This window comes from Sebastes umbrosus, chromosome 14 (genome assembly GCF_015220745.1).
Source record: "Sebastes umbrosus isolate fSebUmb1 chromosome 14, fSebUmb1.pri, whole genome shotgun sequence".
Taxonomy (NCBI): Eukaryota; Metazoa; Chordata; class Actinopteri; order Perciformes; family Sebastidae; genus Sebastes; species Sebastes umbrosus.
The window spans coordinates 30,338,150-30,365,525 of NC_051282.1; the positions used below are offsets into that span (position 1 = coordinate 30,338,150).

The following is a 27,376-nucleotide window of genomic DNA, read 5'->3' on the forward strand; positions in this document are numbered from 1 at the left end:
TCAACATACTAAACTATGACTTTTTTTCATGAAATTTTTCGACATAATATATTATGACTTTTTTTCATATAATTTTTCAACATACTAAACTATGACTTTTTTTCATGAAATTTTTCGACATAATATATTATGACTTTTTTTCATATAATTTTTCAACATACTAAACTGACGTTTTTTCATATAATTTTTCGACATAATATATTATGACTTTTTTTCATATAATTTTTCGACAAACTATGACTTTTTTTTCATAACATTTTTCGACATACTATACTATGACTTTTTTCATGAATTTTTTCGACATAATATATTATGGTTTTTTTCATATAATTTTTCGACATACTAAACTATGACTTTTTTTCATGAAATTTTTCGACATAATATATTATGACTTTTTTTCATAACATTTTTCAACATACTAAACTATGACTTTTTTTTCATAACATTTTTCAACATACTATACTATGACTTTTTTCATGAAATTTTTCAACATACAGTACTTTGATTTTTTTTCATAAAATGTTTCAACATACTATACTATGACTTTTTTCATGAAATTTTTCAACATACAGTACTTGACATTTTTTTCATGAAATTTTCCGACATAATATATTATGACTTTTTTTTCATAAAATATTTTGACATGCTATACTATGACTTTTTTCATGAATTTTTTTTTGACATAATATATTATGACTTTTTTTCATAAAATTTTTCGACATAATATATTATGACTTTTTTTCATATAATTTTTCGACATACTAAACTATGACTTTTTTTCATAACATTTTTCGACATACAGTACTTTGACTTTTTTTTCATAAAATGTTTCAACATTCTATACTATGACTTTTTTTCATGAAATTTTTCGACATAATATATTATGACTTTTTTTCATATAATTTTTCGACATACTAAACTATGACTTTTTTTCATAACATTTTTCGACATACAGTACTTTGACTTTTTTTTCATAAAATGTTTGAACATACTATACTATGATTTTTTTTCATGAAATTTTTCGACATAATATATTATGACTTTTTTTCATGAAATTTTTCGACATAATATATTATGACTTTTTTTCATATAATTTTTCGACATACTAAACTATGACTTTTTTTCATAACATTTTTCGACATACAGTACTTTGACTTTTTTTTCATAAAATTTTTTGACTTGCTATACTATGACTTTTTTCATGAAATTTTCCGACATAATATATTATGACTTTTTTTTCATAAAATATTTTGACATGCTATACTATGACTTTTTTCATGAATTTTTTTTTGACATAATATATTATGACTTTTTTTCATGAAATTTTTCGACATAATATATTATGACTTTTTTTCATGAAATTTTTCGACATAATATATTATGACTTTTTTTCATATAATTTTTCGACATACTAAACTATGACTTTTTTTCATAACATTTTTCGATATACAGTACTTTGACTTTTTTTTCATAAAATGTTTCAACATACTATACTATGACTTTTTTTCATGAAATTTTTCGACATAATATATTATGACTTTTTTTCATGAAATTTTTCGACATAATATATTATGACTTTTTTTCATATAATTTTTCAACATACTAAACTATGACTTTTTTTCATGAAATTTTTCGACATAATATATTATGACTTTTTTTCATGAAATTTTTCGACATAATATATTATGACTTTTTTTCATAACATCTTTCGACATACAGTACTTTGACTTTTTTTTCATAAAATGTTTTGACATGCTATACTATGACTTTTTTCATGAAATTTTTCGACATAATATATTATGACTTTTTTTCATATAATTTTTCAACATACTAAACTATGACTTTTTTTCATGAAATTTTTCGACATAATATATTATGACTTTTTTTCATGAAATTTTTCGACATAATATATTATGACTTTTTTTCATAACATCTTTCGACATACAGTACTTTGACTTTTTTTTCATAAAATGTTTCAACATACTAAACTATGACTTTTTTTCATGAAATTTTTCGACATAATATATTATGACTTTTTTTCATATAATTTTTCAACATACTAAACTATGACTTTTTTTCATGAAATTTTTCGACATAATATATTATGACTTTTTTTCATATAATTTTTCAACATACTAAACTGACGTTTTTTCATATAATTTTTCGACATAATATATTATGACTTTTTTTCATATAATTTTTCGACAAACTATGACTTTTTTTTCATAACATTTTTCGACATACTATACTATGACTTTTTTCATGAATTTTTTCGACATAATATATTATGGTTTTTTTCATATAATTTTTCGACATACTAAACTATGACTTTTTTTTCATAAAATGATTCGACATACTATACTATGACTTTTTTTTCAGAAAATGATTCGACAAACTATACTATGACTTTTTTCATGAAATTTTTCGACATACAGTACTTTGACTTTTTTTTCATAAAATTTTTTGACATGCTATACTATGACTTTTTTCATGAAATTTTTCGACATTATATATTATGGCTTTTTTTCATATAATTTTTCAACATACAGTACTTTGACTTTTTTTTCATAAAGTTTTTTGACATGCTATACTATGACTTTTTTCATGAAATTTTTCGACATAATATATTATGACTTCTTTTCATGAAATTTTTCGACATAATATATTATGACTTTTTTTCATATAATTTTTCAACATACTAAACTATGACTTTTTTTTCATAACATTTTTCAACATACTATACTATGACTTTTTTCATGAAATTTTTCAACATACAGTACTTTGACTTTTTTTCACAAAATTTTTTGACATGCTATACTATGACTTTTTTCATGAAATTTTTTCGACATAATATATTATGACTTTTTTTCATGAAATTTTTTGACATAATATATTATGACTTTTTTTCATATAATTTTTCAACATACTAAACTATGACTTTTTTCATGAAATTTTCCGACATAATATATTATGACTTTTTTCATGAAATTTTTCAACATACTAAACTATGACTTTTTTCATGAAATTTTCCGACATAATATATTATGACTTTTTTTTCATAAAATATTTTGACATGCTATACTATGACTTTTTTCATGAATTTTTTTTTGACATAATATATTATGACTTTTTTTCATGAAATTTTTCGACATAATATATTATGACTTTTTTTTCATAAAATATTTTGACATGCTATACTATGACTTTTTTCATGAATTTTTTTTGACATTATATATTATGACTTTTTTTCATGAAATATTTTGACATAATATATTCTGACTTTTTTTCATATAATTTTTCGACATACTAAACTATGACTTTTTTTCATAAAATGATTCGACATACAGTACTTTGACTTTTTTTCATAACATTTTTTGACATGCTATACTATGACTTTTTTCATGAAATTTTTTTCTGACATAATATATTGTTACTTTATTTCATATAATTTTTCGACAAACTAAACTATGACCATTTTTTCATAAAATGTTTTTGACATACTGTACTGTGACTTTTTTCATGAAATCTTTCGACATGCTATACCATGACTATTTTTTATAAATTTTTTCAACAGGCTATACTATTCCTATTTTTCATTAAATTTTTCGACAGACTTTACTATGACTTTTTTTCAAAAAAATGTATGACATACTTTACTATGACTTTTTCCATTACATTTTTCAACATACTATACTATGACTGTGACCGCACACATGCATGCAAATGTTTTTCTGTTGCACTCATGATGTGATTACTGAGCATCTTTTTGGGAGTAATGGCAGGCTTAATGTTGAGAGTCCTAAATCTCTGACAGGGAGACAGACAACCAGACAGATGGGAGCAGAGAGACTGAGTCTGCAATTCATTATCTGTAAGAGCACCACATGTCTCTGGTGCTGGGGCGATCCGTCATTCTCACTTTGCAGTACAACTCAGCAAAGTCGATCATGAATGTAAACACATATGTAGATTACACTATTGGTACACACGGACGAGAACTCTGCAAGTTCAAACAACCTTTTATGAACCTAGTTTTTCATCAAACCAATGAAACTATAAAAAATAGACTTAGAGTTGGAGCGTTAACATTTTGATTTCTTTTTCAAACTTAAAGGAATAGTTTGACATTTTTGGAAAAGCAGCTGGCTAGCGTAGCTCATCACAAAGACTGGAAACAGGGGGAAACAGCTAGCCTGGCTCTGTCCGAAGTTAACAAAATATGCTTACCAGGACCTCTAAAGCTCGTTAATTAGCATGTTATATCTTGTTTGTTTAATTCACACAATTCATCGTTTCACGAGGGGTTTTGGAGCCAGACTTTTTCTTGGCCAACACCAGCAACTTCCAGGAGTCTCCTCTGGTTGCCTGGCAACTGGTCCCAGCAAAAGAAATAGATAGAAATAATATGCTACCTTTGGACAAAGCCAGACAAGCTGTTTCCACAAGTTTCCAGTCTTTGTTGAGTTAAGTTATCCAGCTCCTGACTCCAGCTACATTTACGATACACCATAAACCATAAAACTACTGAAGCATGTCATTTGAAAAGTGCATATGACGTTGTTGTTTTCATTCAGGGATCTATGAAATCAGGTAAATTGAAACTCTGTAGGCGGTAACTGACGATGATAATTTGACAACAGTCTAAAATATACACCTAGCCACCGTATGGATGCATTCAACTGTCCCTCACTGATGCCTCCTGATGATTCTTGTTGCCCCTTTTACGTCCTGCTAACGCCTGCACTTCCTCTGCCTCCTGAGTGAGTTTCTGTGTTTTTTCGCTGCGAGTGAGCAGAGGAAACTGTCAAAGATGTGTTCCCATGACAACCTCCATCCAGCAATAGTAACATGAAGTGTCAGGGTATATCCAAGTGTGTGTCTGAAAGAGAGAGAGAGAGAAATAGACAGTTGATGTGGGTGGAAGCAATTTCAAATGAAGCACAGAAAAACGTAGAGAGGTGAAAGGTGAGCATTGATACGGCCAGTGTAGAGTTTTATCGGCGAGTTAGAAATGCACACATGCATATAAATATACTTTCATGAATGCATTTTTTTCTTCATGTGCAACTTTTCTAATCTTTCCTAACACCCCAAGACGTTCTTTTCATATCCTCACATAAATAGGAAATACATCACGGATGCATTTACATTTATGGAAACAAGCACACACACTTGCACACACCCAGGAAGTTGTAGCACACTGACAGATCAGGCTGGATGTGTTTGTGTTGTTATTTGCGTCACGTCCTGCTCAGCGGTGAAGGACTTCTACAAGTGTTGCCATGCTACAAGAATTTCCTCGAGAAGTCACAATAGTAACATTTAACACAGTGGATGGGGATGAAAACTTAACTGATGATGTAAAAATGATTCATATAACCACTCCTTGAGATCATTATCTTTAAATAGTTATGAAAAGAGCTGGAAAGTAGGTCAGAGATACTGCCTCCTCTTGTGAAATAAATCATCTTGTGACACGTTTCTGGCACCTGTCAGCTCGTGGCCTGAAGTATTCACTCACAGTGTACTCCTGCACCACCTCCTGCCTATCTCCCCAGCTTTCTTTTTGGTCATTTTCTCCTTCCCTGTAGGAGTTGTTTTCAGTCTTCCCCTTCCTCTATCTTTTACACCTCTCATCAAAGCACAAATATTTTTTTCATATCTTTTGTTGACGTTCTTTGACATTCAGTTTCCCAAAAAAAACACCTCCAAGTTTGTTTTCTTTTACATACAACTTTTGCAAGACCAAGTACATCTTCAGAGCTGTAATTTCGAGATACAATCTCGCTGAAACTCCAATTTATAAACCTTCCCCTTCAGGGATGTGAACCTGTATTTCAAACATGTCAAACTAAATGAATCTCTGCTCTCTCTGCCTCTTCCTCTCTCTGGCACATATGAAATACAGCTTCAAGTAACGACGGCTTCTTGGCTTTTACTGGACGCTGCACACACAACTGCACAACTAAAAGACATACAGCAGGGCAGAGGGGAATTAAATTTACTAATGTATCTGCCAAGGTTGGGGATGCAGTGGTGGAACACAGCTGCCTGACCTCTGGGACGCCTCGCAGGAGCATCATTCTCTTTCATGACAGGTTGAGGTGAAGAACTGGTACATCTTGGCCAAAGGGGAGAACAGCAGTTCAGAGCGCGCCGGCATCCCCTATTTTTATGTGACATAGTACCTTGGACTTTTACGAGGGTGGAGAGTGAACATAATAGGATTGCGAGGAACGGATTGATGATAGATTGGAAATCAATACATTACGGTGTCAGATCTGGTGTTAGGGTGTTTGGAGCTGAGAATAGTCAGATTCAGAATCAAAATGGGAGGTTATCACAGATTATGATGCTTTTAACATCTATTTAGTCTGATCAAATCTCATTTTCATAACCACATTACAAACCTTAAAGGGGACATATCATGAAAAACTCAATTTTTCAGTGCTTGTGCACATATATTTGGGTATCTGGAGTGTCTACCAACCTACAAACTGTGAAATGAGACGACCCAGTCAGTTCTTTTTGTGGGTTGTCTAGATCAGATAACATGCGATTCAACAAGCCAGTCAGATGTGGCTCCCCTTCCTATGTCACATGCAGGCTCATTAGCATATATAACCCACGGCTTGAGAAATACCTTTGCAAAGGCAAGGCTTATTGAAAGAGGCTGGGACATGGTCTTGAGCTATGGGGTAAGACACATGTGCAGTGTAACTGGAGCCGTGGTTGTGCGTTGCTATTGGCTCAATTTGGGCCGACCAGATTTTAGTGCACATGTGTTGATGACGATGATGCACGTGACATCTTCTCTTTTCACCCTCCCGGTGCGAAAGTGCACCATATTTTTCTCGCAAGCCAATCAGAGCAGACTGGCCTTTTTTCGAGTCTTAAAGGGACAGTATGTTTTTACACATATAAACATTTTTAAATTGTTTTTCATTGCCAATGTGTGAACAGGTTGTAACCTAATCTAATGTGGGTTTCCTCGATCAGCCTGTAGACTGCTTTTAATGTGGAGAATGTGGGCTGTTTTTTTCCGGGGAAAATCCAACGGATGTTATGTCATGCGCGCTCAGGAATGCCTTCAGTGTGCAACGACAGCTGATGTTCAGTTAGAAATGGAGTCCGCTAACGGCAACAAACGACCAGTTCCCACAAACAACTCAGACTCCAACACAAACACCACGGAAGCACAAAAAAATGAAAGTCATATCTAGTGAAGCCGACGTCGGATGAATAATAATACCTATGGAATTATTTATTTTCTTAACTTTAACTTTTGCTTATTTTGCCTTGAATATATAGAATTTAAGATGTGAAACCAAGTTTTAAGTAGCTTTAAATGACCAGTAGGTCACCACTATGTGTGTCCACATATGAATATGTGTGCTGACATATGAAAAGTCAAAGTTATTCTGATTAATCCTAAAGGGGAACACCAAAATCTGTGGCAATCCATCCAATAGTTAAAATTAAAAAAACACAAATGTCAACCTCATGGTGGTGCTAGAGGAAAAGTCACACTCTGGGGACTATGACTGTCTGTACAAAAGTTCATGGCACTGCTAAAGAGTAGATTTACAATTGAGTGTATCCGTCGACATCAGCCGGGCCTTTGATTCACGGAGGGACCTTTGTTTGGTGAGCTAACATTACTGCTGAGCATGTGAGATATATATAGTGATATTGTGGTTTTAGCTGCTAATGATGCAAACATTAATCAACACGATGCCTGTCAATCACGCTCAGTCTCGTGTGTGTCGTTTCACTAAAGCATGTAAACACGTTTTTATGAACCTGAAAAATAAGCATGATATGTCCCCTTTAAGTATTTCAAATGGTGGCCTTCACTGGCCTCCTTTTACGTGACTGTTTTGTTTTGCGGTGGGGACATCGCAGTGTTTTGTCCCTCATTTCTCTCTGTAGGAGTTTCAGCTGTTTGCCCATTCCTCCTGTGTCCTGCCGGCATGCTGTTCAGCACAATGCCCTTTTAGTGAAGGAGAAGCTGGTTGGGTGAGAATGCCAGTGTTTGTGAAACTCCTTGTGCACTGAGGTGTAGGGGACACTGCCAACCCTGAGGGATATTCTACCTCTCTAGGAATGTGGGCACCATTCACACATTTCTAACCTTTTCTGAGCTTCGAATGTGACTGCTCCTCACAATGCTGAAGCAGGGATTTTTTAGTTTTAGAACAGCACTTTTCTCTTGTACTTCACAGGATTGGTTTGGTGCATTATAGTGCTTCAGTTTCTGGCTCAATGAATGCCACCTTGATTGAGAACCGGCGTGATGATATCAAAGCTGATATCACATCATCAATCAAGGGATGAGGCGCGACCTTTACGTAGGCCGACGTTGTGTGGAGACCTGTGTGTGTGTGTGCTTGGATCTGTTTCTAGGCGATCACCGCAGGCTGGTTATGTCACTATGCTTGTCTCTACCACCGCTGTAGGCCTTATCACTATGTGGTTGTACAAACTTGTTTTGTTACAGAAAGAAAAGATTTCCTGTGAAGCCAGCTAAGAAACAAACGGAGCATTTTTGACAACTCTTTCTCTCAAACCTCACGATCATCAATGTTCCCGACAGTGAGTGAAGAAGTACTCAGATCCTTTAGTACTAATACAGTGAACCTATACTCTAAATAATATGATTATAACCTACTGTATACGGCATTATTAGATTGTTAATACCAATGCAATAGTGTGTAAGTAGCATTTTACTGTGTTAGTACTGCAGTGGTTACCAACCAAGGGTTCAGGCCCCTTCTAAGAGTCACAAGATAAATCTGAAGTACCATGAGAATAGGAAAAATTAAAGTTTTGCTATACAAATTTGTATTGATTTTTCAGAATGTTCTTTAATCTTTGCTCTCTCTTTTTTGAGGAACAACTCGTAGACATCTGAAACATGAAAAGAGGCTCCAACTAGACAGTTTATTTTTTTTTGTAAATGGTCAGAAGCCAAAAAGGCAATCACTGGTTTTATCTTTAACAATGCCTTATTTTTTATAGGCTTTGTTATAATGTAAAAACTTCAGCTCTCAGAAAAAGGTAGTGGGGTTAAAGAGATAGTTTGGGTGTTTTAAAGTGGGGTTGTATGAGGTACAGACACCGGAGCAAAGCAATACACTGCTATGGACGGAGCCGGCAGCAAAATATTTTAGACGTCTAAAAAAAAACTTACCTAAAAAAAGTTGATATCCATTTAAGTGTACGCTATATTTACAATATTTTCTAATGGCAACCTGAACTGAAAGTGAAACATATCTATACTGTTTTTGTCATCTGAGCCTGCTGGCTTTGCAGAGATTATAAATAGGTTTAACTTTCAGTTCAGTTTCCCGTCTGACGGCAAGATGAAAGGTGAAAGGTGAAAATATTCTAAATAAAGCGTTCACTTAAACTGATATTAATTTTTTTTAGGTGAGCCTTTCTTTAAGGTGGCTAAAATACGTTTTTCTGCCGTCCCCGTCTACAGCACTGTATTGCTTTGATATGGTGTCGGTGCTCTTGTCTGTTACTTGATGCTGGGGGCGCCCCGACTGTCATCTACTGTAGGTAATACACCTACTGTAGGTAATACACCTACTGTAGGTAATACACCTACTATGGATAAGAACCTCATACAACCCCACTTCAAAACACCCAAACTATCCCTTTAAAAAGTACAACATTTCCCTGTGAATGTAGTGGAGACAAAGTAGAAAGTATCATAAAATAAATACACTCAAGTTAAGCACAACAAGTACCTCAGTAACTGTACTTAGTGTACTTAGTTACTTTCCACCACTGGTCCCCACCCGTCTGTTTTTCTGTCTTTCATTGTCTGTTGGTGATCGGGACCTTTGAATGAGCTTAATAATGTTAAAAACATTTAGAAAAAACAGAGTGGGAAGTAAATAGAATTTCCTCAGGTGTTTAACAAAATCAATTTTTTTCATAAGTCTGTGTGTCTTTGAATACACTCACATACTTCCGAACTCATCCATGCCTCTTTGCCAGTTCTGTATGTTTTAAAGCCCTCTGTAGTCTACATTTAGACCGTCTTAATTAATTCCCATGGTAAAAGACTGTTTTCAGATGCTCACACTCACACAGCGGCTGATGCTGTAAAGTATCAAGAAGAGGAGAGAGAGAGGGATGTTGAGCTATCTGAATTTTAAATACCAGATCTGTGGGTGGAAGTGTTTGTTGAAGAGATGGAGTGAAACACCTCACTCACTGGGAAAGTGCAGGAAAGTCCAAGTGTGATGTTGCTGAGAGTTTATATCCAGGCTGCGGTCGAAAAGTCAAACAACTGCGTCTTAATGTCTTTTCCTAACAACTTTTCATTGACCTTGATGGAAAACGTCATGAGGTCAAGGAAAGATGAATTCAGAAGGACTTAGGAAAAGGTAACCGTGGTGTTCAGAGAATCCGACTGCACTTCACTATAGGCTCTGTAATTATGATGCGACGGCGGTGGGTGTTATTCTGCCGTGGTGAAACTACGATGTTCTGAAGATGGACTACAAAAGGTGCTGCTTCCCCCCCGTGCGTTCTTAAATATCTCCTTCAGTGACAGACTGCTGAAAGAGAGATACCGCAGGTCCTTCTGCTGCTAGAACACTTTAACATATAACAAAGGATTATCTGACCTTACGTGGACAACCACCGAAAAATATCACTTCATTACCAAGGATGGATTTGAAATAAACTACCTTAAAGGAATAACCTACAGGCTACCACAAACGTTTATATGATAAATATTGAGTTATGTTTTGAGGTCTGGTGAAGGAGTAGAACCATTAAATGTAAATTTCTTCCTACTCTTTTTGGAACATAATATTTATTTATGTTGATTTGATTTGTTTGCTATATGTTTACTGTTCATTTTTTTTGTTATTCTTGTTTTGATTTTTTATTATTTATCAACATGAATCCCAATTAGTATATGACAGTATGAAAATAATATGCATGATAAGCATATTGTTTGTTTTCATAAACAGTGGAATGGTGGGTCGCTTTAAATGTTGCGGCCGCAAGGAATTGTGGGGCGGTATTATCTCCTTTCCTTTGGTAAAGGATGCTCCAGTGTATCCTCTGCTAAAGGAGATAAGAAAGGAAGCATTGAAGCACCTTTCCTTAAAGGTAGGGTTGACGATGTTGGAGAGCTAGCATCATTTGAAAGTAGCATCGCCTCAGGAGCTCCGTTTGTGCACGCCAAGGCTAGAGTACGAGCAGGGAGGCAGGGAGGCATCTCATTGGTTCTTTCCAAGCGGACCGCGAGGCAGTGATTGGTAGACGTTTTAACAGGATTACAGCAGCTACAGATGACGGCTCTTTAACGGTCCTTTTTCAGAGCTCATCAGTAATGGATCGCTGTCGGGGGGTAAAGACCATTTCAACCAATATAACACATAGTGTAGACTGGAGAACATCGTCAACCCTGCCTTTAATATTTAGAGGATTCAAACTTGAGATACTGAGATACTTCCGGGTCATTTCTCTCCGTTAGGAACCTTCCTAAGAGAAAAAGACTTTCCCACTACAGCCCTCCTCTCTGTGTGCCTGCTGGGTGGACACTGACTCTTGATTTCCGTTATGTTGCACATGTGCACATGCGTAGGGACGGACTGGCACACAAACACTCTTCAGACAGAACCGTGCTAATCAGCTGCTGAGCCGAGGTGGATCTGCTGTCCAGAGTGTTTGACCAGTCGCATCCTTGAGGAGAGCGGCTGAGGAGACAGGGAGCTTGAGAGAGTAGCTTTGGTTGGGTATGAATAGTGAGGCTAATCGCTCCGGGCCATGGGAAGCAGCTAGCTGTGGGGGTTAAGAACATGCCGGATCGGTGCTTCGTGTGACAGCCAGAGAGCTCTCTCTGCCGGGCAGGACGGTGACCCACAGTGGGAGGGGATTGAGGTCAGCTAGACGCTCTCTGCCACCAAAGCTAGCTGGAGCTTATACGAGGAGAATAAGGAGTTGTTTCAGTGTGTGTAGGCTACGAGGCGTAAAGGAACGGGTGGGAGAGAAAGTTGTTCAATTAGTGTGAGCTTATAGAAAGTGTAACAGAGAACTTGGGGCTAGGAACAACATCGACTGGATTAGTATCGACAACATTGCCCTGCTGTAATTGTTTCCTCTGCCTGTGCATAAAGACACACAGCGGTGCTGTATATTAATAATGTATAGGCGGTGTTCTGTATAGGCAGTGGTTGGGCTCACTGAGGTCATATTGTCTTTCACTGCTTGTTTTTTTGCAGACAAGCATTCCTCCCACTTAAAGCGGGCCTGTTCTGGCACATTTCACCTCATTTATTATGAATTATTTTACATAATGCTAACTAGGATACCACGGCAATTTAGATTTTTGCTTAATGGTTTACATTCCTGAGAGGCAACTTGCATATATTCTCACGTTGCTTCACAGTGAACATCATGTTTTGTTTTATTTTTGCCAAAGTACATGAATTTGGTGGCCTCTTGCATTAAAAAGGCTCCAGTTTCAGGCTGCACAAAATATGATCCTACAAACTGAATAGTCTCTCTCTTGATGAACCGGTACTGAATATCAATACCAGCAGTAAGAAAATCATTACGCAGCGCCGCTCACGTCCATCGGGATCGAAGAAATCTTAACAGCGTCTGACCTTCGATGATCACCTCCCAACTTGAGAAACATGCCGGTCCTAATTGAATCCTGTCATTCTGCACCTGATACGAGGGCACTGCGCCTCACTGTCCATACATCTTTCATTCTCTATCGACTCGCCCTCGTCAATATTTCTGATACGCAAAAGTGGAGGGGGGGGGCTGTTAAAATTCATGAAGGGTTTGGGTGTGTAGGTCATAGAGCAGCTGAAATGAGCACCATCCTAATGAACCCCGCAGAAATTCTTCTAAATCAGAAGCGCACGTGATTTTTTTTTTTTGCTGCATAACAACCCCACAACATTCGGCGCCCGCAGCTTTATCAATTCATGTCCAGCGAATTTTTGCGAAACATGAAATGCTGTAAAAGTTTTAACGAGAGGCACCTTTAGGCAAAAATCTGTCTGCTTCTGCTTGTGAGGCTGTGCATGGATATGAGATATGACCTGAATTGAAATGACAGCGAGTGGAAGAGGATGGGAGGGAGTAAAAAAAAAAAAAAAACAGAAGAAAAAGTTTACTGTGGAGACGGGTATATATCTCCTGCTAGCTTTGCTCTGTCTCTAACTCATTCACTCTCTATAATTCATATTCAACCAGTGCAATGTCCACCCCCTACTGCTGCAGAAGATTGCAGGTCAGGCATGATTGCAGAAATATTATTGCTCATATAATAACAAGTTAATTTGTGAGGACAGCGATGCCGGTTGTTGGCCGATAGTTTGACCTGTGAGCGTGCCGGGTCGCTACACACTGGGAGGCGTCAGCAGAGCTATTAACGACTAACTAAACTCCATCCGTGCTCAGATTAGCAGCGTGGCAGGGTGCTCCAGAGATAATCAACAGCAGAGAGAGTGGTGACTTTCTCTCTGACAGCTCTCTTGGCTTCTATCTTTCTTTCTCCCTTCGGCCCAATCTCCTCTCTTCAGCATCATACCTTTCTGATTTCCGTTGTTATTTCCCTCAACAGATCTCTTTCTCATGCACACAGTATATTCTCTTTTTTCCTGTTATCCCCTTCCCTCCTCATACTCTTCTCATTTCCTTTTATTTCTCTGCCTTGGCTCTCAAAGAAAGCAAATATTCACGCCACGGAAGTGAAGTTGATGAATGCAGAAGGAGAACGGGACACACTTTGACTGAGTAACACTCTCTCTGTCTCTTTTCCTCTTTATCACAGTTTAATCTGTGAGGACATCTTTTACAGTTCAGAACGGTGACGGGAAAATAATGCTCGGGATCATTTTAGCAGCAATGAACAAATTTGTGAAACGCCATTCCAAGTGTGAAAAACAAATGCTGCAAAAAGTCAACCATCCGCAGAAAAATACTGTACACATTTGACATTTTGACTGTGGATTAATCACCATAAAGAACATTTGCTTCTGCAGCCCCGTTGACTTATTTTCTCTCCTGCAGACTGTCTGCAGTTATATGCACCGTGTTGACAAGGAAAACATGAGGGGGAGGCTGTTCACCGCATCAGTAAATGCCACGACCGGGTCGCACTCTTAATTCAGCCCATTTTAGCTGTAATTCTGCATGTTTACTGGTGCTTAAGAAACCCAGCACTGATCCAGAATAAGCCCACACCTTTCTCCTTGTGTGTAACTTCATGCCCTAAATAGCCAGGAGGAAATATAAAGGAATACTGAAGGTGAAAAGCAAAGCAGGACTTAAAAAAAACAAAAAACGAATCATATTATGTCTGTCTTTGGGAGAACACAGTGCCCGGAAACATTCATGCATTATTGATATTCAGCAACATTCAGAAACAGAGCTACATGGATTTCCAAATAGGCCACATTTGAGGCTGAGAAAAAATACTATATTAACAAACTAATAATGTATGTGATGCTATATCTGATCTCAGGTTTCACCACTTTGCTGACGTCGTCCCCCCCTCCAATCTGAACACGGGTCGTTTTATGCCGTCTGACTGACGCTGAGCAGAGTGCAAACATTAGCAGAACTGATTAAAATTTGACTGGCTTTACTGGGTAAACATTTCTTAGATATCTTGACAGAGAAAGTAGGTCCTCTTTTATTCTCCCTCAAACATGTTTGACTTAAGAAATGGCTCGTCGTACATTACTGGAGATACTGCAAAAACAGGTGTACTAAGATATGAAAATAATGAAACAGGTAGATGCACAGGGGATATTATTTTGAATAATTGGATGCTATTGAGTGTCTTATTCTGATAAACTGCAACTATAGGGCTGTCAAATGATTAAAAATAGTTAATGCAAATTAATCTCACATTTTTTATCTGTTCCAAATGTACCTTAGTCAACATGGGAGTGGGCAAATATGCTGCTTTAATGGAAATGTATGTATATATTTATTATTGGAAATCAGTTAACAACAAAAAACAATGACAGATATTGTCCAGAAACCCTCACAGGTACTGCATTTAGCATAAAACAATATGCTCTAATCATAACATGGCAAACTGCAGCCCAACAGACAACAACAGCTGTCAGTGTGTCAGTGTGCTGACTTGACTATGACTTGCCCCAAACTGCATGTGATTATCATAAAGTGGGCATGTCTGTAAAGGGGAGACTCGTGGGTACCCATAGAACCCATTTACATTCACACATCTGGAGGTCAGAGGTCAAGGGACCCCTTTGAAAATGACCATGACAGTTTTTCCTCGCCAAAATTTAGCGTGAAGTGTAGCGTGCCAGTATCTTCACTCATAGCTTTAAAACTGAGCTCACTACAACCTAAAAATCACAAGTTGTGATAAAACAAATTTGCGTTAACGTGTTATCATCGTGTTAAAGCAGCAGTGGGTAGAAACGGAGCAAATATGATTAAAAAAAGTTATTTTTATAAAACGATCACTACAACCTGACAGTAGTGCATGAGACAGGTAATCTGAAAAAAATCATGTGTCTCTGTGTCCTCCAGACCGGAGGACAACAACCAATCAGAGCCGAGCTGGAGCCTTGTCGTCTCTGAGCAGCTGTCAATCACTCGCCAACTCCGACCAAACTGTCAAACTAGGCAGCGCTGATCAAATATGAATCAATATTCTGTTACTGTAATGCCTATTTCTCTCCTCAAATGTTCTCAGAAACATCTTGTAGTGTACTGTTTAGCTGTAAAAAAGTTTTGACCCTGCAAGGAAATACCGCAAGCACCGCCCACCAGCCGGATCACAGCCAACAGGAACGCTCTCTCTCTATGAAATGACCTGTGATTGGTCAAAGTCTCCCGTCATAGGCTAGATGTTTTAAAGCCTGAAAACAGAGCTATGAGGAGGTGCAGAAGTCTCTCAGAACACTTGAATTACAATATGCTGAAAGGTTATTATGGAACGTGTTTTCCCAATGATGCCAAAAATATACTGTAGGTTTAACTTTGACAGCCCTAACTCAAATATTATAATCAACATTTACCAGCAAATTAGAAGTGAGTGTCTACGAAAGAACTAAAGAAAAAGAAGATCCTTTTTTTTATTATGTGCATTCGCCTCAGGATCGGTCGAGTGTGTCCATCTCAGTGTAAATTTCAGCCCACGCAGATGTGTGTCGTCGTCAGTAGCTGGAGACTATAGAGCACTGAGGGTGAACCCTGTGTGTAATAGAACATAAACACACCGCTCAGTGTACAGTCAGTCATGTCTTTTTACAGCACATCATAACTCTCGCCCCCTACACCTCGCACCCTGAGGTGTCAGAGCAGCGTGTGCTTTATGACGGCCTCTGAAAGATTGGATGGACACGCCTTAATACCATGAAGGTCACCATGCTTTGTGTCATCAGACTCTACCCCGGCTGCATGTACTCTATATTTACTGTTACAGACAACAACGAGCAGCGCCTGAAACTTTACTCGCTGTTGTAGCTCAGAGATAAACAACAGAAAAGGAGCACAGTGTTTAGAAATGGATTGTGTTTGAGTCATTTTTTTTTTTTTCATCAGCTCTGTACTGCTGGATTTATACCACCGCTGTCTAAAAGTGCCCCGGCCCTGTGCTTTATGGCACTAATATGAATCAGAGTCGGAGTGCAGAGAACATAGGGAGTGTAATATATGTCCACTGGCTCTCTGCTATAGCCATCCCATCAGGTTCCTATCGGAGTTTATGGGTGGTAAAACCGTATAAGGATTAAACATATAGTGACTTTAGACCCCCCTAATGATCTTATACTTCATAGAATTATAATTGAATCTAGACACGTATAACTTCATAAATGAGAAATCCTATTTAAGTGATGTACTGTAGCTCCATGACGCAATTTCAGTTTTCTGTCACCGACGTTGAGCACTTGGAAAGCCAGTTAGTTCTCCGTGTTGCATCTGCTTTTAGCTCCGACTGTAATTTACAATAGCAAAAAAAACATTAGTTTTACCATAAGCCCTTCATGTCTCCCATGATTTGTTTGCAGATGATGACGTATTATGTCACTGTGACAATCGCTTAAATGCTACAGGAGAGTCATAGGGAATTCATTTATTAAGTCACCCCAGGATCAGTCGTCTTGAGGGTTATTTAGGAAAGGGTCCAATGCTTCTTCTCCAGCATCCTCTTACTGACTGTGAAATGAACTAAAACAGGCTCCTGCATGTGTGTTTGATTTGACTGATGATGAAAGCTCTAATTGATAAAGCAACAGCTTTCTGGTTTTTGGATGCTTCTTCCAATCCCCATCTGCTTCCCTTTTGACGCTCGTATTTCATCTTCTGGCAATAATTTACTCAAATCTTTTAGTCTGCAAGAAAGCACTCCAGCTGTATACCAGTGGGCCCCCACCTTTATTGTCTGATAGGCTACCTTCAGCCCTATCAGATGATGCACCCATTCAACCGTTTACCCATTGCTTTTAGCAAACTATTTCAACTGTTTATCCCTTACGTTTAGCTAGAGGTGGGAACAAGTCATTGTTTTGCAAGTCATAAGTCTCTGCAATAAAGTCCCAAGTCAAGACTGACAAGCCCTAAACTTTATATAATCATAATGCACTCTTCACCAAATGTAATGACATTTCAACACCCGAGTAATAATATATTAAATTTACAAAAAAATAAAATAAATAATATTTATTTGTTAAAACAAGTGCGACTGAACTTAATCATAAAAAAAAAAAGATCTGGGGATATTACTGTCGATTTGCTGGGTTCAGTCAGGAAGTGAAGGGAAGTACATTGATTCGTTGCATACTTTTTAAATAACACACTATTTTTTTGTAAATTTATTTTCATCACAAACAAAAAAAATAACATCTACAGACAGACTCACAAACATACCAACCCCATAACCCCCCCCCAAAAAAAACCAATCATAAAATAAAAAAAATAATAATAATAAAAAAAATAAAAAAAATAAAAAATAAAAATAAAAATAAAAATAAAAATAAAAATAAAAATAAAAATAAAAATAAAAATAAAATAATAATAAAAATAATAATAATAAAGACAACCAACACTAGAAACCAGACTAGATAAATAAATAACACACTATTTCATCTTTGGGGTAAGATATCAAGTATTTTTAAACAAAGTCACAAGTCATTGATCTTAAAGTCCAAATCGAGTTGCAGTTATTTTTCGAGTTTAAAGTTAAAATCAAATTTGGGACTCGAGTCTGACTCAAGTCCAAGTCATGTCGAGTCCACACCTCTGCTTTTACTGTAGCTTACTATTTCAGCACTTTTGATTTCAACTTACTTTTAACCATTTCAACTGTTCATTTATGACTTAACATTTTAACTAATTACATTTAGGCTATAGACTAGCATTTAAACTGCTCGTTTGCTAACTAGTTAGTTTTCACACAGTCAACTGCAACATGTGGTAAGAACTGGCTGGTTGATGGGCAGCTGCTGCTTAAATAACTAGATCAGCAGCACACCAATTGAATCCTATTTGTTTGTTTATTTCCCTCAACAAATATGGATATATATTCTATAAAATAAAATCACAATTTCTCTTTTTTAAATTGAGTTGAGTTTAGCATAGTTTCCACCTAGTAGTTCTCCTGTCCCTGATTTAAATAACCCTGGTTGAGAATTACTGCGATGAGCCGATATAATGCTATTATCAGTTGAAGTGAGATTTGGTTTTAGCCAATAAAACTGTAAAATATAGGTAATAAAACTGTTCTCAAGCACAAATGTTTTTGATTTATTTGGACTGTGCAGGTATTACTTTATTCTGCAGTGTTTCGGTGTTCCATTATTTATTGTGGTGTTATCAGCCTCGGTAAAACAATGCACGCTGTTTGTTTGGGGGTTCGGGGAGCTGCTGTCAGTTCAGTGAATCAAAACAACGCCGTGGTAACACTGTTGCCAAGCGATCACTGGGAGATGCTGCCCAGAGCACCACAGCGATGACCGCATATCACCAACGATGTCACGAAGACCAAAGCAAACAAACCAATAAAACAAAACAAAGATAACACACTCACACACACATTAAAGGACCAGTGTGTAACATTTAGGGGGATTTAATGGTAGAAATGGAATATAATATTAATAAGTATGTTTTCTTTAGTGTATAATCTCCTGAAAATAAGAATCATTGTGTTTTTGCTAGCTTAGAATGAGCCGTTTATATCTACATAGGGAGTGGGTCCTGTTCACAGAGTCTGTCATGTTGCACCACTGTGTTCTACAGTAGCCCAGAACGGACAAACCAAACACTGTTAACTTTTCCTGCTTGGGACGGAGTTGATAACTTTAGTTGCTACCGTCGATGCCGCCCTCTCTCTCTTGCTTCACCACTCACTTCCCACATACACAAACACACTCTATGCTGGCTCTAGAGAGGGACTTTCGCGTTTTCGCAATACCAATCCTTCATGCTTGACACACGGAAGAAGCTGCAACCTCACTGCCGGTTTCCGCCAGATCCTACACACTGCTCCTTTAAAACACTTGATTTTGCTCATCTATAGGGCTGTCAAAGTTAACGCAATAATAATGTGTTTATGATAATCACATGCAGTTTGGGGCAAGTCATAGTCAAGTCAGCACACTGACACACTGACAGCTGTTGTTGCCTGTTGGGCTGCATGTTATGTATATATCGTTTAATGCTAAATGCAGTACCTGTGAGGGTTTCTGGACAATATCAGTCATTGATTTGTGTTGTTTAGTTGATTTCCAATAATAAATATATACATACATTTGCATAAAGCAGCATATTTGCCCACTCCCATGTTGATAAGAGGATTAAATACTCCCTTTAAGGTTCATTTTGAACAGATAAAAAATGTGCAATTCATTTGCAATTGATCACGATTAATTGCATACAGCATACTGTATATATGTCATGGGACAACTTTATTGTTTTGGCTTAAATGTGGATGAGAACAAGGAAACTTAAATCAAGTTCAAACATTACAAAGCCTCTGCATATAGATTTGTTAGCTTTGCGTTTCTTCCCCATCAATGATCATGACAATAAGAAGATGCACCGTCACATCTGGCTTTGCAAAACTAGCAATAGAAAACTTCACCAGACAATCTAGAGACCAAAGAGGCAGGAGGCAAGAGGAGTCACTTCTGCCTTTATGAATTGCTGGAGCACCAATACAACAGCAACAATACTGAAGAGAAGGTAGCATACAGATTCGTGAGACTTTGATGGGGATAATATATGAGCTTCATCTGAATTGTAGCCAGTGCATGTGTGTCCTCAGCAGTAAGCTCAAATGGCCTGACCTGCCGTCTATCCTCTGCACTCAATTAGAGCGCTACGCCACCACCGAGGCTTGTATAGGTGAAGCCAAACAACAAGCTGCACTAAATCAATTCATTATGCAAAAACAAAGTTGGAAAGGCTCTTTTTCCTCCATGGATCTTATTATCTTTTGATCACCCTACAAAACGTGGCAAATTGAACCGCTGACAATCCATTCAAAGATGTGAATTATAAACCCCCCCTTGATGTTGCGGCCTGTGTATGTATTTACAACTAAACTGATTTACATTTCTGCTGCTGGGGGAATATGAAAGCGAGGGGCAAGAAAACCACCGCAGCGCAGTGTTCCTGCTCAGATCTCTTGAACTGCACATATTAATTGAGATATTAAACTGCCAGGTTGTGTCTTGGAGATCAAAAATTGCCATTTGATTGACACACACTGAATGATTACAGCAAACAATTGTTGCGCCCTTCAAAAGGTCGTTAGTTCAGCTTCTTGTACTGCACTACCCAGTACCTCGGGGTCTTGTTTGCGAGTGAGGGGACTATGGAACGTGAGATTGGCCGGAGAATCGGAGCAGCGGGGGGGCGGTATTGCATTCGCTTTACCGCACCGTTGTGATGAAAAGAGAGCTGAGCCGAAAGACAAAACTCTCGATCTACCGGTCAGTCTTCGTTCCTACTCTCACCTCTGGTCATGAGGGCTGGGTTCATGACCCAAAGAACGAGATCGCGGTACAAGCGGCCTGGATGGGTTTTCTCAGGAGGGTGGCTGGCGTCTCCCTTAGAGATAGGGTGAGAAGCTCAGTCATCCGTGAGGGACTCGGAGTACAGCCGCTACTCCTTTGCGTTGAAAGGAGCCAGCTGAGGTGCTTCGGGCATCCTATGGAGGTGTTCCAGGCACGACCAGCTGGGAGGAGGCCAAGGGGAAGACCCAGGACTAGGTGGAGAGATTATATCTCCACACTGGCCTGGGACTGAGCTGGGACTGAGCTGGGACTGAGCTGGTTAATGTGGCCCAGGAAAGGGAAGTTTGGGGTCCCCTGTTGGAGCTGTTGCCCCCGTGACCTGACCCCGGATAAGAGGTTGAAGATGAGATGAGATGAGATGAGATGAGATGAAACATAATACAAACACACAAAAACACAAATTGATCGCATGTCTTACGTTGAGCTTATATATATGATTTTCAATCACAGCAACGCAGTAACCCATCAACACGCTCTATCTATCCACTTCATTAAGCCGGGCGATGCAAAAACATGCCGGTCGAGACCTTCGACATATTAAAATGAAAAGCCACTTTCGTAGATTGAATCATAAAAAAAAATTGACAGATGGCATTCAGATAGGAACGGTGCTTTAATCTGAATCAATATAAAAAGCCACGGGCCATCGATATGTTGGCGGGCTGTGACTGCACACTTCCAACATGTGCTTTTGACATCCTCTCATGTATGCAGGAGATTCTCTAATAACATTAATTATAATGGTATTCAGGTCGGTCTCATTTGGACATAAAGAGCAATGCTGTTGCAATACAAATGACAACCTGGAGATGATTATTTTTCCCCTCCCTCAGCACAAAAGTTAATAACTGATTTTTTTTATCACGTGTAGCGCTCAGGCTTTCTGTTAATCTAAAGCTGATAAAAGATACTCAGCTGCTTTCGCTGCTGACCCAACTGTTTACTTTTCCTTCTCCTATTTTTCCAACCCCTTCATCCATCCATCTGGTCCCCCAGCGTTTCCTCAGCTTGAGAATAAGAGCAGATGGAAAGGGAGCACGCTGCCTGGTGCCAGGTGGTCAAGCGATAGAGGGAGGGAGGGAAAGAGAGATGGATGGAGGGAGGGAGGGAGGGAGAGAGAGAGAGGAGAAGCCAAAGTGTACTCCTGCGGTCACGGCACAGCGGTGCAGTCTGCTCCGACCTGCGATAAGACAGCGGTGACCCCTTCCCGGAGCCGCCCTGGAAAATCATGTGGATTTTTCCAGATCTTTGACCTTGCTTTGCGTTTGGACGGCTTAGAAATCACCTGATGTTTTCCCACGCTTGTCCTCTTTCCCCTCATTACGCTCTTAAATTTGATTTGTTCCTAATCTTAAAGAGCTACCATCAGAAGAAAGGGCAGCTGTTTCTCATAGCGAAGTGCTCAGATGATTTAAGAGTTCCTTGTTACAACACGCTCCCTTGTCTCATCTAATAAAGCAACGGTGTGCGCCACGATGAATAAAACATGAGAGGGATGTCACAGCCAATTCTGAATGCTGTCGTCCAAAGATCAAACGCTTTACAATGTAATGCACAGTTTACATTAAACATGAAGGTATTTAGTCTGGTCTACCACCGTCCACTGTCCCCTCCCCTCCCCTCTCCTCTCCTTTCCTCTTGTTGGGATCAGCTGCAATCTCTGGAAGGACATCTATGTGATGTCATGCTGACACACACACCCACGCACGTAATATCTGTCGACTCCCGTTTGCATTATTAACCCTTTTTTGCACAAGATCTCTTCCAGGTTACAGTGATCATACTTCATATAAGGGGTTACACTTAGTGCTTGTAGGAAGGTCGTTTTCCAGGGGAGTTTATTTACCAGGTTGTCGTGCTGGGAGGAGGTGGTGAGGAAGGCCGGCGGATAACTCGCTGCCAATTGTGAACAACCTGGCGATGCAGCTCCTCCCTCTTTCGCACTGTCAACCCTCGCCACAGGACTCTGGCAGCCTCTTTCTCTGTGTGTGTGTGTGTGTGTGTGTGTGTGTGTGTGTGTGTGTGTGTGTGTTAGTTAACAGGAAAGACCATGCCATGCCAAGTGATGCAGTGCCCTTTGGAAGCATGCCCATTAAGAAGGAGGGAGGCAGAACGCGTCCCAGCAGGGAACAACTTCTACTTACATGGACTTGTTTTAGCCAACCAGGGCACTTGCTGTTATTTACATAAAGGTAAAATGATGAGGATTTTATCTATACCAAGACTGCTAATGTAAACATGACAAGATTAACATTTGATTACCGTTAAAGAGTGTCACAGACGAGTCATTTAAAAAGCTCACGTAGTTAATTCCAACTTTCTCTTACGTCACTGTTAGTTCCCCATTGACCCGTGGGATCACCGACTTTACTGTCTTTCAGAGGCTGTACCAGGTTCAGTTTTAGAGCTGAATGTGGTATCATATAAAACTACAAAACCTAATGAATCCATTGGTACCAACCATGTCATGTGAGCTTGTTGGGAAGGAGGTTAAATAACGCTCCAAAGTTGGGCTAAATTTTGGCGAGAAAAAAACTGGCCTAGCCATTTTCAAAGGGGTCCCTTGACCTCTGACCTCAAGATATGGGAATGAAAATGGGTTCTATGGGTACCCACGAGTCTCCCCTTTACAGACATGCCCACTTTATGATAATCACATGCAGTTTGGGCAAAACAGTTTTTTTGAATGCAGTATAAATGTGTTATTGTCTCCTATTCTAAAATGATGTATTTGAATATTTCTGCATACTGGGGTCCCTAAACAGTCTTGAATTACATGAATTGGGTATCACTGTAAAGCTGAGACTCTTGTGGATCCAATGAGCCCAACTGTATTCATGTGTGATGATGTTAGTCCCCATAGGAGACATTTCATTGTAGTGAGACCATTTTTTTAAAAACTTGACCTCAGTATAGAATGACCTGTGGTGACCTCTAGGATAATCACAGCCTCATGAAACTTTACAGCCACAAACTACAGACCTAGAGCATTCAGAGGATGGACGGATCAAACTAGAGACCTAGAGCATTCAGAGGATGGATGGATCAAACTAGAGACCTAGAGCATTCAGAGGATGGATGGATCAGACTAGAGACCTAGAGCATTCAGAGGATGGATGGATCAAACTAGAGACCTAGAGCACTCAGAGGATGGATGGCTTTCCTAGCTAGATTGACAATAAGGGGATTTCTGAGCAGTTTTACACAACAGAAGTGCTCACCATCCAATCACCGAAAAAATGCAATTCTTGCAGAAATCTCCAAAATGTCAAAAGGTTTTGATCCCAAATCCCAGCATGGATTTTTCTATGGTGTTCCTCAAGGTCTTGGTGTCTTAATGTGGTATTTTGGAGGGATTATTGATCATTTTTATCAATTCTCCAGTGATAAAAAAATTGTTAAATTTCGCACCAAATCTGTGTAACAAATGATATCAACGCAAAAACTGCTGCAACAATTTATGAGACATAATAGAGCAAGGGGATGACCATCATATACTTCTATCATCATGTTTAAAGCCCTTATACACTTTTACAATGTATTTAGTTAATTAATTAATTTGTGTTTATTCCTGATTTATGACTAGAACAACTTGACACACAGTGCTGGGACTATGTGGGATTTTTAGGTTTAAAGGCAAAAACAACATGTACACATGCACTGTGCAGAATATGCTGAGATGTGAGTGTTATTTAATTTATCCTTTGTGACAACATGTGTTCCAAACAGCTTCTCCCTCACTGTGTGTTTGTCAGATCAGGCTTCCCTCCCTGCATGTTATTTCAAATGTTTGATTTTCAGATTCAGTATTCACAGAGCTGCTGCGTTCATGAAGTGTATCCACAATTTGTTCTCAGGACTTTAACAATGTGTTAATGCATGAAACAAATACATCTAACAACTATATGAGGATTGAAAGCTTACCTGCTGGAGATGAAGACGTTTGTTTTTCTAAAGAAGACTGGACGGTATGTGGGGGGGCCTGTCCCTGTTTTTCTGTCTCCTGATACAAAAACCTCCCTGAGGACAAACAAAGATAGCACTGTCACTTTCCATTCAGTGTTCGTCCTTTTTGCTTTTAGACGTGGAGTTAAAAGTCATGTTCTGTGCTGACCTGAGCCAGCATGTATTAAACATAGTCAGTAAACAAACTGCATCCTGGAGGGGCAACACCAACAGGAAAAACAAAAAGCAAAAAAAGCAATAAAAGCGTCGGAGAGGTTATCCAACTAATAAAGCATTTGTTCCAAAAAATGATTACATTTCTATTTGTGGGAAGAGGTTTTACGTGGAAGACGAGGTGCATCCATTTATGATGTAACATGATTATCAGTTGTTTGAATCAACACTGCCCTGATTTTTAAGAGATTAGAAAAAACATACAGCCTCCGTTTTCCGTCTGCGATACGACGCAGATTGCCGGGATAGTCATGCCAACTAATTAGAGATAAAGAACGAGGGATTAGGATGAAAGAAAGAGTATTTGAGGTGAGATGGGGGGGACAGATGGCATAAGCTGAGAAGAGGACAAGATTTACAACAGGAACATCTCCTCTTTCACAGAAATGTGTCTCTCTGAAAGAAGCAACAGCAGTATAAGTGCAGTTTGAGGGAGGATTACATTATGCAATCTCACACCTGGGTGCACACCAGGTCAAAAAGCCTCGTACTGCTGATGGTGAACATCAGAGCAGTAGAATAGGCCGGGAATCACCGCCCACATCTCAGAGTTTTTTGTCGAGTAATACGCATTTTGAGCCGTCAAACACCGGTGCTGTAACTAATACCATTAATAACGCCCGCATTCCAATTAGCTGTGCAAGTGCCAGAGCCGTATTGTACATGCCGGGTCATGGCGGAGGATACTAGCACCAAAGCGGAACAGAGCCGTCGCTGATGTAATTAGTTACACTTGTGCTTTTTTTTCCTGCTATGAAAAGGTTTATTTAAAGGTCGGTGTTGCTCTCATGAGCGGCTGTTTCCTCTCCGTTTATTAATATATCAAAGCAGCATACACACATGACCATGCCCCCGAGCATGCATAGTAATTCTCGCCTGACACTGATTACTCTCCAGAGATCAGAAATGGCAGTCGAGTTATTTCGGAAGAAACTACACCGGCTATGCTCTCTGTAAATAACCAATATGCTGAATGTGTCATTGTAATAAACGAATGCATTTGTGTCAGTCTTTTTAATTGTAATTTTGAAGTACTACTTTTCTTGTTTATGCTACTTTATACTTCTACTTCAGTACATTTCAGAGAGAAGTATTGTGCTTTTCACCACATTTATCTGACAGCTTTCGTTTCTGATTAAGATTTTACGTGCACAATAAATGAGGAGCTTATAAAACATGATGCAGTTATTTACTCTTAAAGGTACAGCGTGTAGGATTAGGCGACATCTAGTGGTGTGGTTGCAGATTGCAAATAAACTGAGTATCCCTCTGTTCACTCTTCCCTTTCCAAAACTGTGAAATCTTACAGATGCCGTTAGGAGCACCGGAGGACACCGGAGGACACCGCAGGACAGAGAGGCACATGATTTTTTTCAGGTTACCTGTCTCATGCACTACTGTCACGATATGACCGTTTTATAAAAATAACTTTCTTTAATCATATTTGCTCCAATCTCGCCTACTGCCACTTTAAGTAAAGAATCTGAAGACATCTTAATCCCTGTATAAGAAACCTGGATATCCCCGTATATACTTTTTTTTTCACAATTCAAGTTTGCGATCACCGTCTCCTTCAGCGTAAGTCTTTGACTCCTCCACATCCCAGCAGCCACTCTGTCGTTTCTGTACCAACCGAGTTCGCTCAGCAGCTGAGGACGAGCCCGGTTTGGTTTGTGGCAGCTGGTACAACATTTCTCACGCTGGATTAGTCTCCTTCACTTAATCACCAGTAATGGAAGGCGTCAAGAGTGACACGCGTTAAAATCTATCCTCCGCCACAATACCAATGTCAGACTTTCACTTCCATCTGAGTGTGTGTGTCACTACATCGTTAGTCATCATTTTAATTTTGTCAATCTTATTAATCTTTATTCCATATAGCAGGCTAGGGAGGAGGAGAGGGGGAGATGATGTAGAAAGTCAAAATTAACCGTCCAACCACACTGCCTCCTCTCTCCATGAGAGAGCCCTGAGGGAGCAAAAGCTAAACGAACATATTGAGAGATATCTGAGAGGCCATGGATGATTAACTCCCCTGACAACACCGTGTTCACTCCCTCACTGTCAGATGCCTTTTAGTGTGAGGGTCACGTTGTCTGTGTAGCTGGCTAAATACAAGTGTGTGTCCTCAGAGGAGGAACAAT

The 27,376-nt window shown here is 38.7% G+C and overlaps 2 long non-coding RNA genes across 2 annotated transcripts; both read right to left on the reverse strand.

Moving 5' to 3' along the window:
• Nucleotides 1-3,705: 3,705 nt before the first annotated feature.
• On the reverse strand, nucleotides 3,706-27,051 carry LOC119502464. The gene is made up of 4 exons (XR_005210082.1): nucleotides 26,767-27,051; nucleotides 24,978-25,073; nucleotides 9,176-9,177; nucleotides 3,706-4,879 (listed from the first exon to the last, which is right to left on the reverse strand). It is a non-coding gene; the product is annotated as an uncharacterized LOC119502464 (long non-coding RNA).
• LOC119502467 lies at nucleotides 9,464-9,655 on the reverse strand. The gene is made up of 2 exons (XR_005210085.1): nucleotides 9,613-9,655; nucleotides 9,464-9,576 (listed from the first exon to the last, which is right to left on the reverse strand). It is a non-coding gene; the product is annotated as an uncharacterized LOC119502467 (long non-coding RNA).
• Nucleotides 27,052-27,376: the final 325 nt, after the last annotated feature.